Source organism: Pseudophryne corroboree, chromosome 2 (assembly GCF_028390025.1).
Source record: "Pseudophryne corroboree isolate aPseCor3 chromosome 2, aPseCor3.hap2, whole genome shotgun sequence".
NCBI lineage: Eukaryota > Metazoa > Chordata > Amphibia > Anura > Myobatrachidae > Pseudophryne > Pseudophryne corroboree.
The window spans coordinates 970,399,216-970,413,895 of record NC_086445.1 but is presented as its reverse complement, the minus strand read 5'-3'; the positions used below and the strand labels follow the sequence as shown (position 1 = coordinate 970,413,895).

General features: G+C 46.2%; 2 pseudogenes; one reads left to right on the top strand and one right to left on the bottom strand.

Moving 5' to 3' along the window:
- Positions 1–12,111: 12,111 nt before the first annotated feature.
- LOC135052422 (5S ribosomal RNA) lies at positions 12,112–12,231 on the bottom strand (annotated as a pseudogene).
- Positions 12,232–12,755: 524 nt separating this feature from the next.
- On the top strand, positions 12,756–12,875 carry LOC135052421 (5S ribosomal RNA; annotated as a pseudogene).
- Positions 12,876–14,680: the final 1,805 nt, after the last annotated feature.

The following is a 14,680-nucleotide window of genomic DNA, read 5'->3' as shown; positions in this document are numbered from 1 at the left end:
GTGACATAGGAGGGTGCTAGCAGGAGTGTCACATGGGGAGCTGGCTGGAGTGACACATGGGGGTACTTGTTTATTATGTGAATCTGGCTTTTTCAATTATTTTATGTGAAAGTGGCGTTTTCAATGTATCTGACTTTAAATTTTTTTATTTTATGCCATTCTGGCTTTTTCAATGTATTTTATACCAGGGGCGTGGTCTAGCAGGCACAAGGCCACATATCATTTTTGCATGCGCGCCTTCGATTCAATGTCGGCTCTTTGACGTACCTAACAAGGTTTTTGGGCTCTTTGTCACTGACTGGTTGGCCACCCCTGACCTATAGCAACGAGACCACGTGACGAGGAAGTGACAGGTGGGGCCGATGATTGTCTGCCAAAAAAAGCGCTCCCTCAACTTACCTATCACAAGCTGACAGGAGCTGTAGCAGCCTGGTCCCATGTAGCTCCTCCCCATCCATTTTGTGTAGCTCTGCCCCCTTTTCATGACCGAGATCTGGCACTGTCAAAGGAGGGGGAGAGTACGCTGCAAGCTTCTATTGACAAGTCTCGGCCAAAATGGCTGCCGCCTCAGAGGAGACAGTTATTAAAGATACTAGAGGAGCCTCCTCTAGTATCTTTAATAACTGTTTCCTCTGAGGCGGCGGCCATTTTTGGAGGGACGTTTACAGTAGAAGCTTGCAGCGTCCTTTCCCCCTCCTTTGACAGTGCCAGAACTCGGTAATGAAAAGTGGGAGGAGCATCGCGGCAGGTGGACAGCGGCATGAGCGGCCCGGGCCCTCTCCTCTCTGTTAGAGAGGCTGGGCCCGGAACATCTGTGCCCGCAGCACCCCACTGTTATGGAGGGGATGTAGTTAAAATGCAGCTGGACGGGATCCTGGCATCAGAAAACCGACACCTGGAAACCCAAATGTTATGTTAGTAGGATGCGCTCACGTCTTACTGTTGGGTTTGGAGGTTAGGTTTAGGATTAGAAGGGGGGTAGGGTTAGGGTGCAGGAACGGGAAGGGGAGGGGGGTAAGGGTTAGGCACTTACAAGGGAAGGTTAGGGTTAGGCACCACTGGGGAGGGTTAGGGTTAGACAAAACCGGGGAGGGTTATAGTTAGACACCTACAAGGGAGGGTTAGGGCAGGGGGAAGGGGAGGGTTAGGGTACTTTCTAGGGGGCTGTCAGGATTTTGATGGTCGGGATGCCACTGTTTTTATTATGATTGCTGTCAATCTGTCCATCGGTATATCATACCGAATCCGTTAAGGAGTAATGTAATTGATGGCTGTTACTTTACTAGGATGTGTTTTAATTAGAGATGAGTGGGTTCGGTTCTCAGAGAACCGTACCCTACCAAACTTCACGTCCTGAGCACGGATCCGAGCCCAGCTCGGGTGTTCCCACCTGACTCAGAAACCAGAACGAGGCAAAACGTCATCATCCCACTGTCGAATTCTCATGGGGTTTGGATACCATATAAGGAGCCGTGTGTCACTGCCATTTTCACTACAGTCCTGGAGAGTGTAGTGAGAGGATGTGTCTCCGTCCTCAGTGTCTGTGCAGGCGCGAAAATGGGGTGGCAATTATAGTGCTGTCTTGTGCTGCTCAGTCCAGTGTAGTGTCCTGTGCATCAGTCAGTTCAGTGACCAGTCACAGTGGTGGTGTCCTCTGCTGGCATATGTCCAATGCTGCTGTATAAGTCCCTTACAGTGTTGCTGTGTTGTCCTGCATCAGACCAGTGGTAGTGTCCTGTGCATCAGTCAGTCCAGTGACCAGTCACAGTGGTGGTGCCCTCTGCTGCCATATGTCCAGTGCTGCTGTATAATAAGTCCCTTACAGTATCACTGTGTTGTCCTGCATCAGTCCAGTGTAGTGTCTTATACTGCATCAGTCACAGTGGTGTCCTCTGCTGCCATATGTCCAGTGCTGCTGTATAATTAGTCCCTTACAGTGTCGCTGTGTTGTCCTGCATCAGACCAGTGGTAGTGTCCTGTGCATCAGTCATTCCAGTGACCAGTCACAGTGGTGCTGTCCTCTGCTGCCATATGTCCAGTGCTGCTGTATAATAACTCCCTTACAGCCAGTAGCGGATCTTGCCACGGGCAAGCAGGACTTTTGCCCGGGGCGCCACCTTCCGGAGTGCGCAGGGCGCCATCCGGAGGCCGCCGCACCAGGGCAAGATCCGCTGCTGCTGTGTGCCCCCTGCTGCCCGCTGCCGCTGCCCCCCCCCCCCCCCCGCTGCCGCGTCTAGTTTCCCTTCGTGGAGAGGACCTTTGCTGTGCAGTGCGCGATGACGTCATTTCAGTCTGAACAGGGGGCGTAAATGACCACGCCCCCTGTACGAAGCCATGCCCCCTATTGCCACCCGGGGCGCACAGAGCCCCAGAACCGGCCCTGCTTACAGCGTCGCTGTGATGTCCTGCATCAGACCAGTGGTAGTGTCCTGTGCATCAGTCAGTCCAGTGACCAGTCACAGTGGTGGTGTCCTCTGCTGCCATATGTCCAGTGCTGCTGTATAATAAGTCCCTTACAGTGTCGCTGTGTTGATACATACGTAGAACTTGGAACAATTTCATTGTGATTACATTGTTGTCACTGCATGATTTGCTAGTTACATTCTTGGCTGCAGTACTAGGACATATGTTCTGTACAGAATTTGATCTTCATCAGGGGTCACAGCAGAGCAACAGCACAACAGAGCAATGCATCCATCACCAAACAAGTGATCACAGATCAGGTGCACCCCACTCTCACCCTGCGTCCTCTCCCACCCTGCACCCCACTCTCACCCTGCGTCCTCTCCCGGTCTGCACCCCACTCTCACCCTGCACCCACTCTCACCCCGCAACCCACTTTCAACCGGTGCCCTCTACCACCCTGCACCCCACTGTCACCCAGCATTTTCTCCCACCCTGCACCCCACTCTCACCCTGTGCCCTCTCCCACTCTACACCCCACTCACACCCAGCGTCTTCTCCCACTCTGCACCCACTCCCACCCTCTGCCCTTTTCCACCCGGCTCCCCACTCTCACCCTGCATTCTCTCCCACCCAGAAACCACCTCTTCCTCTGTCCCTCTCCCCAAGATATCCTCCTCCCTCCATGCATACCCCTTCTCACCTGGGGCCCATCTCCCATCCTGCATCCCCGCTCTTCCTCTGTGCCTCTCCCCTATATGTCCTACTCACACCCTGCATCCCCTCTCCCATCCTGCAACCCTCTCCAATCCAGTGCCCCAATCCCCAATATGTCCCTCTCCCACCCTGCATCCCCCCTTCCTCTGTCCCCAATATGTCCTCTTCCCACCTTGCATCCCCCCTCTCACCCAATGCCCCCATCCCCCTCAGTCCTTTCTCCACCATGTGTCCTCCCTCTCATCTAGTGCATCTCAGGGACACACCCCTTATGATTGGACACACCTGTTTTTCACCACGCACGCCATAGGCACTTTACCCCTTTCAATTCTTTATACCCCCACTTCAAAATTCCCACTTTGACCACTATATATATATATATATATATTTATTTATTTTTTAAAAAGGGGGGTGATTATTGCGCCACTTGTGTACAACACCAGAACTCTAAAAACCACGTGTAGTCGAAATAAATGACACTCCCTATGGGTTAATACAGGGCGTCAGCTGTCCCCCAAAAACACAGGGATGGTGGTTCCCTGTAGCAATGGATTAATAACACACGGGGGGGTGGGGGATATAGCGACCAATGGTGTCTTAAAACAATTTAATAAAAGTGGATCTAAAAGATATATATAAATATATGTAATATATATATAAATGAATAACCAGATCAAATGGATCTATAAAAAGTTAATTTATTAATGCATTAAAACAGACATGACTAAACAGCTAAACTAAAATTTGAGCAGCAATTCTCTTTAAAAAATGGGATAAAAACAATAGACACAATGCAATATAATACCAGTTAAAATGTATGTTAAAATATGTAAAACAATTTTAACTTAACTTGGTATGAGGTCACTGCCAGGTAGAGATGTGCACCGGAAATTTTTCGGGTTTTGTGTTTTGGTTTTGGGTTCGGTTCCGCGGCCGTGTTTTGGGTTCGAACGCGTTTTGGCAAAACCTCACCGAATTTTTTTTGTCGGATTCGGGTGTGTTTTGGATTCGGGTGTTTTTTTCAAAAAACCCTAAAAAACAGCTTAAATCATAGAATTTGGGGTCATTTTGATCCCAAAGTATTATTAACCTCAATAACCATAATTTCCACTCATTTTCAGTCTATTATGAACACCTCACACCTCACAATATTATTTTTAGTCCTAAAATTTGCACCGAGGTCGCTGGATGACTAAGCTCAGCGACCCAAGTGGCCGACACAAACACCTGGCCCATCTAGGAGTGGCACTGCAGTGTCACGCAGGATGGCCCTTCCAAAAAACACTCCCCAAACAGCACATGACGCAAAGAAAAAAAGAGGCGCAATGAGGTAGCTGTGTGACTAAGCTCAGCGACAAAAGTGGCCGACACAAACACCTGGCCCATCTAGGAGTGGCACTGCAGTGTCAGGCAGGATGGCCCTTCCAAAAAATACTCCCCAAACAGCACATGACGCAAAGAAGAAAAAAAAGAGGCGCAATGAGGTAGCTGTGTGAGTAAGCTAAGCGACCCTAGTGGCCGACACAAACACCTGGCCCATCTAGGAGTGGCACTGCAGTGTCACGCAGGATGGCCCTTCCAAAAAACACTCCCCAATCAGCACATGACGCAAAGAAAATAAGAGGCGCAATGAGGTAGCTGTGTGAGTAAGCTCAGCGACCCTAGTGGCCGACACAAACACCTGGCCCATCTAGGAGTGGCACTGCAGTGTCAGGCAGGATGGCCCTTCCAAAAAATACTCCACAAACAGCACATGACGCAAAGAAAAAAAGAGGCGCAATGAGGTAGCTGTGTGACTAAGCTCAGCGACCCAAGTGGCCGACACAAACACCTGGCCCATCTAGGAGTGGCACTGCAGTGTCACGCAGGATGGCCCTTCCAAAAAACACTCCCCAAACAGCACATGACGCAAAGAAAAAAAGAGGCGCAATGAGGTAGCTGTGTGACTAAGCTAAGCGACCCAAGTGGCCGACACAAACACCTGGCCCATCTAGGAGTGGCACTGCAGTTTCACGCAGGATGGCCCTTCCAAAAAACACTCCCCAAACAGCACATGACGCAAAGAAAAAAAGAGGCGCAATGAGGTAGCTGTGTGGCTAAGCTCAGCGACCCTAGTGGCCGACACAAACACCTGGCCCATCTAGGAGTGGCACTGCAGTGTCAGGCAGGCTGGCCCTTCCAAAAAACACTCCCCAAACAGCACATGACGCAAAGAAAAATGAAAGAAAAAAGAGGTGCAAGATGGAATTGTCCTTGGGCCCTCCCACCCACCCTTATGTTGTATAAACAGGACAAGCACCCTTTAACCAACCCATCATTTCAGTGACAGGGTCTGCCACACGACTGTGACTGAAATGACGGGTTGGTTTGGACCCCCACCAAAAAAGAAGCAATTAATCTCTCCTTGCACAAACTGGCTCTACAGAGGCAAGATGTCCACCTCATCATCATCCTCCGATTCATCACCGTGTACATCCCCCTCCTCACAGATTATCAATTTGTCCCCACTGGAATCCACCATCACAGCTCCCTGTGTACTTTGTGGAGGCAATTGCTGCTGGTGAATGTCTCCATGGAGGAATTGATTATAATTCATTTTAATGAACATCATCTTCTCCACATTTTCTGGAAGTAACCTCGTACGCCGATTGCTGACAAGGTGAGCGGCGGCACTAAACACTCTTTCGGAGTACACACTTGTGGGAGGGCAACTTAGGTAGAATAAAGCCAGTTTGTGCAAGGGCCTCCAAATTACCCCTTTTTCCTGCCAGTATACGTACGGACTGTCTGACGTGCCTACTTGGATGCGGTCACTCATATAATCCTCCACCATTCTTTCAATGGGGAGAGAATCATATGCAGTGACAGTAGACGACATGTCCGTAATCGTTGGCAGGTCCTTCAGTCCGGACCAGATGTCAGCATCAGCAGTCGCTCCAGACTGCCCTGCATCACCGCCAGCAGGTGGGCTCGGAATTCTGAGCCTTTTCCTCGCACCCCCAGTTGCGGGAGAATGTGAAGGAGGAGATGTTGACAGGTCGCGTTCCGCTTGACTTGACAATTTTCTCACCAGCAGTTCTTTGAACCCCTGTAGACTTGTGTCTGCCGGAAAGAGAGATACAACGTAGGTTTTAAATCTAGGATCGAGCACGGTGGCCAAAATGTAGTGCTCTGATTTCAACAGATTGACCACCCGTGAATCCTTGTTAAGCGAATTAAGGGCTCCATCCACAAGTCCCACATGCCTAGCGGAATCGCTCTGTGTTAGCTCCTCCTTCAATGTCTCCAGCTTCTTCTGCAAAAGCCTGATGAGAGGAATGACCTGACTCAGGCTGGCAGTGTCTGAACTGACTTCACGTGTGGCAAGTTCAAAAGGTTGCAGAACCTTGCACAACGTTGAAATCATTTTCCACTGCGCTTGAGACAGGTGCATTCCACCTCCTATATCGTGCTCAGTTGTATAGGCTTGAATGGCCTTTTGCTGCTCCTCCAACCTCTGAAGCATATAGAGGGTTGAATTCCACCTCGTTACCACTTCTTGCTTCAGATGATGGTAGGGCAGGTTCAGGCGTTTTTGGTGTTGCTCCAGTCTTCTGTACGTGGTGCCTGTACGCCGAAAGTGTCCCGCAATTCTTCTGGCCACCGACAGTATCTCTTGCACGCCCCTCTCGTTTTTTAAATAATTCTGCACAACCAAATTCAAGGTATGTGCAAAACATGGGACGTGATGGAATTTGCCCATATTTAATGCACACACAATATTGCTGGCGTTGTCCGATGCCACAAATCCACAGTAGAGTCCAATTGGGGTAAGCCATTCTGCGATGATCTTCCTCAGTTGCCGTAAGAGGTTTTTAGCTGTGTGCGTATTCTGGAAAGCGGTGATACAAAGCGTAGCCTGCCTAGGAAAGAGTTGGCGTTTGCGAGATGCTGCTACTGGTGCCGCCGCTGCTGTTCTTTCGTTCGGGAGTCCATACATCTACCCAGTGGGCTGTCACAGTCATATAGTCCTGAGTCTGCCCTGCTCCACTTGTCCACATGTCCGTGGTTAAGTGGACATTGGGTACAACTGCATTTTTTAGGACACTGGTGAGTCTTTTTCTGAGGTCTGTGTACATTTTCGGTATCGCCTGCCTAGAGAAATGGAACCTAGATGGTATTTGGTACCGGGGACACAGTACCTCAATCAAGTCTGAAGTTGCCTGTGAATTAACGGTGGATAACGGAAACACATTTCTCACCGCCCAGGCTGCCAAGGCCTGAGTTATCCGCTTTGCAGCAGGATGACTGCTGTGATATTTCATCTTCCTCACAAAGGACTGTTGGACAGTCAATTGCTTACTGGAAGTAGTACAAGTGGTCTTCCGACTTCCCCTCTGGAATGACCATCGACTCCCAGCAGCAACAACAGCAGCGCCAGCAGCAGTAGGCGTTACACGCAAGGATGCATCGGAGGAATCCCAGGCAGGAGAGGACTCGTCAGAATTGCCAGTGACATGGCCTGCAGGACTATTGGCATTCCTGGGGAAGGAGGATATTGACACTGAGGGAGTTGGTGGGGTGGTTTGCGTGAGCTTGGTTACAAGAGGAAGGGATTTACTGGTCAGTGGACTGCTTCCGCTGTCGCCCAAAGTTTTTGAACTTGTCACTGACTTATGACGAATGCGCTGCAGGTGACGTATAAGGGAGGATGTTCCGAGGTGGTTAACGTCCTTACCCCTACTTATTACAGCTTGACAAAGGCAACACACGGCTTGACAAATGTTGTCCGCATTTCTGTTAAAAATACTTCCACACTGAAGAGCTGATTTTTTTGGTATTTTCACCAGGCATGTCAATGGCCATATTCCTCCCACGGACAACAGGTGTCTCCCCGGGTGCCTGACTTAAACAAACCACCTCACCATCAGAATCCTCCTGGTCAATTTCCTCCCCAGCGCCAGCAACACCCATATCCTCCTCATCCTGGTGTACTTCAACACTGACATCTTCAATCTGACTATCAGGAACTGGACTGCGGGTGCTCCTTCCAGCACTTGCAGGGGGCGTGCAAATGGTGGAAGGCGCATGCTCTTCACGTCCAGTGTTGGGAAGGTCAGGCATCGCAACCGACACAATTGGACTCTCCTTGTGAATTTGTGATTTCGAAGAACGCACAGTTCTTTGCTGTGCTTTTGCCAGCTTAAGTCTTTTCATTTTTCTAGCGAGAGGCTGAGTGCTTCCATCCTCATGTGAAGCTGAACCACTAGCCATGAACATAGGCCAGGGCCTCAGCCGTTCCTTGCCACTCCGTGTGGTAAATGGCATATTGGCAAGTTTACGCTTCTCCTCCAACGATTTTATTTTAGATTTTTGAGTCCTTTTTTTACTGATATTTGGTGTTTTGGATTTTACATGCTCTGTACTATGACATTGGGCATCGGCCTTGGCAGACGACGTTGATGGCATTTCATCGTCTCGGCCATGACTAGTGGCAGCAGCTTCAGCACGAGGTGGAAGTGGATCTTGATCTTTCCCTATTTTTGGAACCTCAACATTTTTGTTCTCCATATTTTAATAGGCACAACAAAAAGGCACCTCAGGTAAACAATGGAGATGGATGGATACTAGTATACTTATGGATGACGAGCGACTGCCGACACAGAGGTAGCTACAGCCGTGGACTACCGTACTGCGTCTGCTAGTATAGACTGGATGATAATGATATAAAAATATATATATATATCACTACTGCAGGACAGGTATATATTGTATAATGACGGACCTGCTGGACACTGTCAGCACTGCAGACTCCTAAACTACTGGTATGAAGAAGATAGAAAAAAAAAAAAACCACCACAGGTAGGTATACAATTATGGACGAGCGACTGCCGACACAGAGGTAGCTACAGCCGTGGACTACCGTACTGCATCTGCTAGTATAGACTGGATGATAATGATATAAAAAATATATATATATCACTACTGCAGGACAGGTATATATTGTATAATGACGGACCTGCTGGACACTGTCAGCACTGCAGACTCCTAAACTACTGGTATGAAGAAGATAGAAAAAAAAAAACCACCACAGGTAGGTATACAATTATGGACGAGCGACTGCCGACACAGAGGTAGCTACAGCCGTGGACTACCGTACTGCGTCTGCTAGTATAGACTGGATGATAATGATATAAAAAATATATATATATCACTACTGCAGGACAGGTATATATTGTATAATGACGGACCTGCTGGACACTGTCAGCACTGCAGACTCCTAAACTACTAGTATGAAGAAGATAGAAAAAAAACCCACCACAGGTAGGTATACAATTATGGACGAGCGACTGCCGACACAGAGGTAGCTACAGCCGTGGACTACCGTACTGCGTCTGCTAGTATAGACTGGATGATAATGATATAAAAAATATATATATATCACTACTGCAGGACAGGTATATATTGTATAATGACGGACCTGCTGGACACTGTCAGCACTGCAGACTCCTAAACTACTAGTATGAAGAAGATAGAAAAAAAAACCCACCACAGGTAGGTATACAATTATGGACGAGCGACTGCCGACACAGAGGTAGCTACAGCCGTGGACTACCGTACTGCGTCTGCTAGTATAGACTGGATGATAATGATATAAAAAATATATATATATCACTTTTGCAGGACAGGTATATATTGTATAATGACGGACCTTCTGGACACTGTCAGCACTGCAGACTCCTCAACTACTAGTATGAAGAAGATAGAAAAAAAAAACCCACCACAGGTAGGTATACAATTATGGACGAGCGACTGCCGACACAGAGGTAGCTACAGCCGTGGACTACCGTACTGCGTCTGCTAGTATAGACTGGATGATAATGATATAAAAAATATATATATATCACTACTGCAGGACAGGTATATATTGTATAATGACGGACCTGCTGGACACTGTCAGCACTGCAGACTCCTAAACTACTAGTATGAAGAAGATAGAAAAAAACAAACCACCACAGGTAGGTATACAATTATGGACGAGCGACTGCCGACACAGAGGTAGCTACAGCCGTGGACTACCGTACTGCGTCTGCTAGTATAGACTGGATGATAATGATATAAAATATATATATATATCACTACTGCAGGACAGGTATATATTGTATAATGACGGACCTGCTGGACACTGTCAGCACTGCAGACTCCTAAACTACTAGTATGAAGAAGATAGAAAAAAAAAAAACCACCACAGGTAGGTATACAATTATGGACGAGCGACTGCCGACACAGAGGTAGCTACAGCCGTGGACTACCGTACTGCGTCTGCTAGTATAGACTGGATGATAATGATATAAAAAATATATATATATCACTACTGCAGGACAGGTATATATTGTATAATGACGGACCTGCTGGACACTGTCAGCACTGCAGACTCCTAAACTACTAGTATGAAGAAGATAGAAATATAATGAATGACGGACCTGCTGGACACTGTCAGCAGAATGCGTTTATATATAGAATAAAAAAAAAAAAACACCACACGAGTGTTTAACTTTTTCAGGCAGACAATATACTGGTGGTCACTGCTGGTCAGTCACACTGGCACTCTGGCAGCAAAAGTGTGCACTGTTAAATATGTACTCCTGCTATAACTGCTCCCCAGTCTCCCCCACAATTAAGCTGTGTGAGCAGTGAGCACTACTTAGCACAGTCAGATATACATAGATGATATTATCATGCAGCACACTGAGGCTGAGCACAGATATGGTATGTGACTGTGTATCGTTTTTTTTCAGGCAGAGAACGGATTATTTTAAATAATAAATAAAACTGGTGGTCACCACTAGTATAACTATCAGCAAAACTCTGCACTCTCTGAGTACTCCTAATGCTCCAGTAAATCAAGTGTCTCACGCTCTATCTAAACGGAGAGGACGCCAGCCACGTCCTCTCCCTATCAATCTCAATGCACGTGTGAAAATGGCGGCGACGCGCGGCTCCTTATATAGAATCCGAGTCTCGCGATAGAATACAAGCCTCGCGAGAATCCGACAGCGGGATGATGACGTTCGGGCGCGCTCGGGTTAGCCGAGCAAGGCGGGAAGATCCGAGTCTGCCTCGGACCCGTGTAAAAAGCGTGAAGTTCGGGGGGGTTCGGATTCCGAGGAACCGAACCCGCTCATCTCTACTGCCAGGTAGACCAACGCGTTTCGTCATTCAGACTTCATCAAGGGGTAAAGACAGAGTGGGACCAGGCTTCTATTTATACCAATAATACTCTCATAGTAATTATGACATCACTTCCTGTTAATTAGGCATGGTACTGTGAAATGGACTAGGAACTTATATTTATATTTGTTCAGTAGCCTCATTTTTTAATATATGTGTACATGATATTATAAAAGTGTTTAAAGAGCAGGTTTGATGTTGGAGAGCTGTCAAAAACTCCCATATAGATGCGCCGCCGAATATTTTCCGCCCCACTTCCGGTTTTGGGCCGTCGCGTCACTTCCGCCCCACTTCCGGTACACGATTGAGCATGCGCCCGCGGCTGCAGAAGTTCATTGGAGACCAACAGTTCTAGGAACATTATGCTCAGGAAATTCCTTGCGGCGGCCATCTTTGTAAGGATTTGGTCATATGCAGCTTCACACGGCGGCCATATTCAGGGAGTCCATAATCGGGGACAATTGTCTTGGTTCTCCGGTATATTAGACATAAAAATAGATAGAAAAACGGTGATTGATCAAAAATTCACTAATAGCAATAATGTTAATAAGTAAATCACTACATAGTGTATAGATCATTACAGAGTATATATTAATGTATGTTGTTAGTAATAAAAACGGGCTGTCCAGTGATTTATAATGCAATTAATGAGAATAAAAAGTATATATAATATATAATGTGAAATATAAAGTGCAGAGTGCAGAATTAATTATTAAGATGCAGATAGTGTGAGAAATGATACTAAACTGACATGCTCATGTAGGCTATTTAACATCAGTTTAGTTACAGTACCTGATCTTCCCAGATGGTCTCCCTAGTCTGGTACTGATCAGGCCCGACACTGCTTCGCTTCCAAGATCGGGCGAGATTGGGCCTCTCCAGTGTGGTCTGACTGTAATAATAACTTTTTACCATACATGTGTCAGATTTAATATATCAACATTACTGTGAAGTGATATATTGAAACTAACTTTTAAAGCAATTGAACTCGTGAAGCTGGGAGAAAGAGGTGGCGACCTGGCCAATAAACTCTCACGCAGAGAAATGTATTGGATTTTTCAATTACAAACACTCCACCCGAAGGGATTCAATGACTATTACGAAATCGCTCCGTTCCTGTGAAACTATATGGCCGTTGGACCATCACGGTTGGATCCTGTGAAACTATATGGCCGTTGGATCATCACGGTTGGATCTTCACCCCCATTCCCACTTATTCCCGTACCTCCCCTACTTCCTCCCCAACATTTCTCCCACCCCCCCTCCCACCTTAGCACCCAACCCTTACAAACCCCCCCCCCCTCCCTCACCCACCCTCTCCTACCCCACTCCCACCTACACTACTCCCGCACTGCATTTTTCAATATATCACTTCACAGTAATGTTGATATATTAAATCTGACACATGTATGGTAAAAAGTTATTATTACAGTCAGACCACACTGGAGAGGCCCAATCTCGCCCGATCTTGGAAGCGAAGCAGTGTCGGGCCTGATCAGTACCAGACTAGGGAGACCATCTGGGAAGATCAGGTACTGTAACTAAACTGATGTTAAATAGCCTACATGAGCATGTCAGTTTAGTATCATTTCTCACACTATCTGCATCTTAATAATTAATTCTGCACTCTGCACTTTATATTTCACATTATATATTATATATACTTTTTATTCTCATTAATTGCATTATAAATCACTGGACAGCCCGTTTTTATTACTAACAACATTCATTAATATATACTCTGTAATGATCTATACACTATGTAGTGATTTACTTATTAACATTATTGCTATTAGTGAATTTTTGATCAATCCCCGTTTTTCTATCTATTTTTATGTCTAATATACCGGAGAACAAAGACAATTGTCCCCGATTATGGACTCCCCGAATATGGCCGCCGTGTGAAGCTGCATATGACCAAATCCTTACAAAGATGGCCGCCGCAAGGAATTTCCTGAGCATAATGTTCCTAGAACTGTTGGTCTCCAATGAACTTCTGCAGCCGCGGGCGCATGCGCAATCGCGTACCGGAAGTGGGGCGGAAGTGACGCGACGGCCCAAAACCGGAAGTGGGGCGGAAACTATTCGGCGGCGCATCTATATGGGAGTTTTTGACAGCTCTCCAACATCAAACCTGCTCTTTAAACACTTTTATAATATTATGTACACATATATTAAAAAATGAGGCTACTGAACAAATATAAATATAAGTTCCTAGTCCATTTCACAGTACCATGCCTAATTAACAGGAAGTGATGTCATAATTACTATGAGAGTATTATTGGTATAAATAGAAGCCTGGTCCCACTCTGTCTTTACCCCTTGATGAAGTCTGAATGACGAAACGCGTTGGGCTACCTGGCAGTGACCTCATACCAAGTTAAGTTAAAATTGTTTTACATATTTTAACATACATTTTAACTGGTATTATATTGCATTGCATCTATTGTTTTTATCCAATTTTTTTTAAAGAGAATTGCTGCTCAAATTTTAGTTTAGCTGTTTAGTCATGTCTGTTTTAATGCATTAATAAATTAACTTTTTATAGATCCATTTGATCTGGTTATTCATTTATATATATATTACATATATTTATATATATCTTTTAGATCCACTTTTATTGAATTGTTTTAAGACACCATTGGTCGCTATATCCCCCACCCCCCCGTGTGTTATATATATATATATATATATATATATATATTCAAAGGTAGGAATGGCACTCCCAAAATAATCACCAACAGCAAAGCCGGTGCCATCACATGTAGGGTATGTAGTATGCAGGTTTGGCACTCAGAGCAGGATTAATGGACAAACAGCGGTCACGTCAGTTACAGCAACGTTTCAGTGCCCCTGCACTGTCGTCAGTATTTTAATTAAACAATAAATGTGTACATATTTTTATATCAAAGAGTGCAAAGTTGAATATCGCGCCAATTCCGGGACAGGGACCAAGCACCTGTCCGGCGGCACCATATGATGACGTTATAGAATGGAGACCATGCTTCAGCTAAACATGTGACTAGAGTGGTAGCCATGGTAACCCCATAAACAGGATACTGGTATAGAAGCTAAAGAAAATACAAATACTGTATGTAGAGGTTACCAGAGAATCAAAGCACAATATATTACTAACATGGCATAGAAAGTATAAAATCATACTGTGGTGACGCTGCCGGCCAATTTCACAAATATGCCAATTTGAGAACTGCCACATGCGACGTACGGGGTCACTTTGACACACGGGATTACTTAAATATTTTCAGCTGCCACCAGCAAAAACTTTTCAACGTATTATGGACGTTGCAGGTGTCTTTAGCTTTACCTGTCACACACACACTGCAATACT